This window comes from Lathyrus oleraceus, chromosome 5, assembly GCF_024323335.1.
Source record: "Lathyrus oleraceus cultivar Zhongwan6 chromosome 5, CAAS_Psat_ZW6_1.0, whole genome shotgun sequence".
Taxonomy (NCBI): Eukaryota; Viridiplantae; Streptophyta; class Magnoliopsida; order Fabales; family Fabaceae; genus Lathyrus; species Lathyrus oleraceus.
In genome coordinates this window covers 531853369-531857542 of record NC_066583.1, presented here as the reverse complement: position 1 = coordinate 531857542, position 4174 = coordinate 531853369, and the positions used below count along the sequence as shown (strand labels likewise).

Below are 4174 nucleotides of genomic sequence, written 5' to 3'. Positions count from 1 at the left end.
AGGTGTGGGTACAATTGTAGGGGTACAAGGTAAAGTTTTTTTTCGTCAAAAGGTCTCATTTGTTTTTTTTTTCAAGTACATTTCCACATTGATCATTTCAAATCCTTTTTTTTTTTGAACTTTTCAACTAACATTTGTGAACATTTCAATCAAAACACTTCCAATTGATTTTCAAAGAGAAACTTTCCAAATTGATATTTGTGGCAATTTTAATTAACTTTCTTAAATCCATTCAATTAATATTTTAAGAAAACCTTTGCTAGCATTCAAAATTCTACTTCAAATTCATTCTAACATTTGAGTCTATCACAAACTTAAAACCATTTTATTAAATCCATTAGTATTCAAAGTCAATCACAAGCTAATTAAATCTCAATTCCATAAAATCCATATTTATTCATGATTATTTCTACATTTAACATTACATCCCATTACACCATACATAACATTCCCCTTTATAATACAATAGGAAAAGAAAAGAAGCTTTAAACTACTTGATGGAGCTTGTAGCCACCATTTCCATGTTGCACTCAAGAGTTTCACCAATGTTGGAACGACATCACCTTGATAACTAACAACAAACCAACTCTTAGCAAATCAAATAGATTCATGGCACATGAAGCCTGCAAGAAAAACCAGTTCACAATTAACCCAAACATCCTAACCAAGCTTCATAAATCCAAACTCACATTCTAACTTAAACCTGGCTGCAAATCTAACAAAGCAAAATCCAATCCATAACAGTCCATTAATCCAAAAGATTAGCAATCAATTCCATAAACCATTCAAAGATTCTATAACAATTCCATAAACTCAGTTCCCTATACAACTTAGCAGTAATGTAATAATTTACTGTAATTAATTCTAGAACTGATATTAAGTATTAACTGAGCTGCAGAACCAACAAAGTACAGCTAACACAACTGATATTAAACTTCAGGCATGGTGACAAATCTAACTAGCATTACTAACACTTTAACTCACTCATAACTAACCATAGTAAATAGAAATTAACAAAGCTTCATAACAAATTTTAATAGAGTTGATAACTTCTAACAGAAATTTCTAACAGTTAACTAACTCAACCCAATTAACACTAACATAATGATACTAACTAACAAGAGATTTAACCTGTAATAGAATGTCACATTTGAAGGTAATTTGAGTTAGATTTCATTAGCATTTAACCTGAGATTCTAACAGAAATCAGAAGAAGAAAACTCTATAAATACCAAGCTCTTCACAGATCAAAGGGGGGATTTTCTCATTTTCTGCATTTCTCTTCTTCATCCTGCATCACCTTCTTCCTCATTCTGCATCACCTTCTTCCTCATTCTGCATCACCTTCTTCCTCATTCTGCATCATCCTTTCTTCAACTCTGCGTCAGAGTTTTCCCTTCATTCTGTAGAGTTCTCTCCACTCTACAACCAAATCTCACCATTCTACAGCCGAGACCTCTCCATTCAACAACCAAAACTTCTTCAATTCTGCATCAAAATAATTCACGCCACAATCTCGTAAACAACCGCAACGCATCACAAAAACAACCAAAGAATCCAAGAACAAAAAGACGCATGCAAGCAAGTTTACAATCATCACGAAGCGACACGAAGAAGAAGAAGATATTCACACCTATCGAGGCTTCGGTTCGGTAAGTCCTTCGACTCATATCGACACCACTTTTCTTCCATTTGTGCATTTGATAGCAGAGCAAGTGGAATCTTCGAAGCTTATAAGCTATGGATTAAAGATGGAAAGGCGCGAACCACGAATTCTCCTCGATGCTGCGATTTGATTATCGATGTGTATGTTGCAACTCCGGATCGGTGAAGATGATGAAGAGTTCGAAGTGATTCGGATGTTGATAATTAAGCTGGAACCGTGTTTGCTCACGCTCGCATTTGAATTTCAGAGAGGAGAATAGAGAGTCTGTGAAGAGTGAGGATGATGGTGAAGGTTCTTCGTTCGTGTATGGCTTGAAGCGTGAGAACGTGAAGAGGGGAATTTGGGGCTTGGCATTTGACTTAGATCGGTTCACCAGGACCTTTGGACCTAAATCCGAATTTGGTTTGGGCTTGAAATCCCAAGGATTTCTATCCACCACCCTAACTGCTGTTTCAGAACCCCCTGTGCTTGCCACCATCAGCCAAAAGAGGCCCCAACCGAGAATGGCCTGGTCCATGGTCCTGCACCCCCATGGAACCTCCTTTTTTGTTTATTTAATATAGTTCATGTCAATTTTCTTTTGGATAATTGTAAATTAGGTTTTAGAATTTAGGAATAATTATTACGTTAATTGATTTAATTAAGGTGAATTAGGATGATTAGTGTTAATTCATCTGATTAACTTTAACATTAGGAATTAATTCAAGTTTTTGATTAATTACCTTTTAGATCAACTAGGATTAATCTTGATTTATTATATGAATTAGCATTAGAATTTTCTTTTAGAGCAATTTAGTTTTTAGAATTAGGGTGATTAGCATAAATGGACTAATTATTTTGGCATGATTAAATACAATTAGGATTAGTTCTTGAATATAGTTATTTTCCTATTTTTTTTACACATAATGATCATTTTCTTCGTAGGGCTTAGAATCTTGATTTTAATACATGTTCCCTTAGTTTAGGATGGTAATTAGGATTGTCCAATTTTATTTAGTTGATTAACTCAATAGGTATATTATTGTACATCGTTCAAATATCATTTTCAATCCCACTTATTAGTGTTGACCAAATGTCACTTTGGTCAACCAAATCCTTTGTATTTATGTTGTGTAATCCCTAAGCCTATTCAAGTGATCAAAAGACCTTTGATCACTTGATATGGCAAGTTCATTGTGCTCAAGCTATTTTTGGATATGCTGAATCTCAGGAGCTCAAGACCTAAAGGTTCAAACACAAGATCAAGACTTCAAGTCAACATCAGTCAAGCATTAGCTAGCAGAGTGGGCTACTTCTCAAGCACATCAAAGGTATCAACACTTGGCAAGTGTGATTCAAATTGTAAGCTACGAGCCTTAAGTAATGAGGAATGATGAGACGAAGTTTCTCCTACCCTTGTCTAGAGTGACTTTGTGTATGGGGCGTAGGCCTTAGCTATTCAAAGCATTCATCTTTGTTCATAAGACTTTATCAGAACTCAAATCAAATAAATTGTCAAGTCTTATCAACACAATAAACAACATGGCACCATCAAGATCAATAATCAGAATCCCCTAACAACACTTGTCAATAATGATAAGGGTTACATGCTATGAGCCGTAAGTAATGAGGAATGATGAGACGAAGTTTCTCATACCCTTGTCTAGAGTAACTTTGTGTACGAGGCGTAGGCCCTATCTATTCAAAGCATTCATCCTTGTTCATAGGCTTTAGTTTAATTTGGATCATGCAATTGACAAGTCTTCTTCAAGTAAGCATTGATCATTCAACACTTCAATAATGAAGCACTGTTGCTATTAGAAACGTGTGGTTGTACATCCTCTTTCATTCAATTTTCCTTGCCTATGAGGTGATACACCTTGGCATTCCATTTGCCTTGTAGGCTTATGGACCCAGGCAATTCAATCTTTATTGCCTTTAAGGTAATAGACCTTGGCAATCTTTCTTTTTCCCTATGAGGTGGTGAACCTTGGCAAACTCTTTCCGTGCCTATGGAATTATAGACTTTGGCACTTGGTAATAGACCTTGACAATCCCTTTGAGTGGCCTTGTAGAGTTATGGACTCTTTGGAATCCCCTTGCCTATTGGGTTATGGACCTTGGGAGTTGTTTCCTTTTCCTTAAGAGTTATGGACTCTGGCATCCGTTCTTTTTGCCTTTTGGGTTATAGACCTTGGCAGTCCAGTCCTTTGCCTTCAGAATTATAAACTCTGGTAGTGATACCTTGACTAGCAGGTTATGAAACTCAACACCCCTTTTTCTTCCCCGAATGGTTGTGTACCTTGGCAATCCATTTATCTTTCTTTATTTCAGTAGTAGTATGCTGAACTACGAATGCTCTAATTTTCTCATTGTACGATGAGAATACGTAGGCACGAGGGTTCGAGTCCTCCGCAAGCATATTTATTTATTTCTTCCCATCCATCTCCATGATGCATCCATATTCTACCTTCATTCACTTCATTTAATTTACCTTACCTTTGAGCCGAATACACTATCTCTTTGAGC

At 36.0% G+C, this 4174-nt stretch overlaps 1 long non-coding RNA gene across 3 annotated transcripts; it reads right to left on the bottom strand.

Moving 5' to 3' along the window:
* Positions 1–365: 365 nt before the first annotated feature.
* On the bottom strand, positions 366–2182 carry LOC127086125 (uncharacterized). 3 transcript variants are annotated; one of them, XR_007789404.1, is made up of 3 exons: positions 1634–2170; positions 1132–1488; positions 366–623 (listed from the first exon to the last, which is right to left on the bottom strand). It is a non-coding gene; the product is annotated as an uncharacterized LOC127086125 (long non-coding RNA). The 3 variants fall into 3 exon arrangements; XR_007789403.1 differs by having other exon boundaries at positions 1233–1488; positions 1634–2160; XR_007789402.1 differs by having other exon boundaries at positions 366–1488; positions 1634–2182.
* Positions 2183–4174: the final 1992 nt, after the last annotated feature.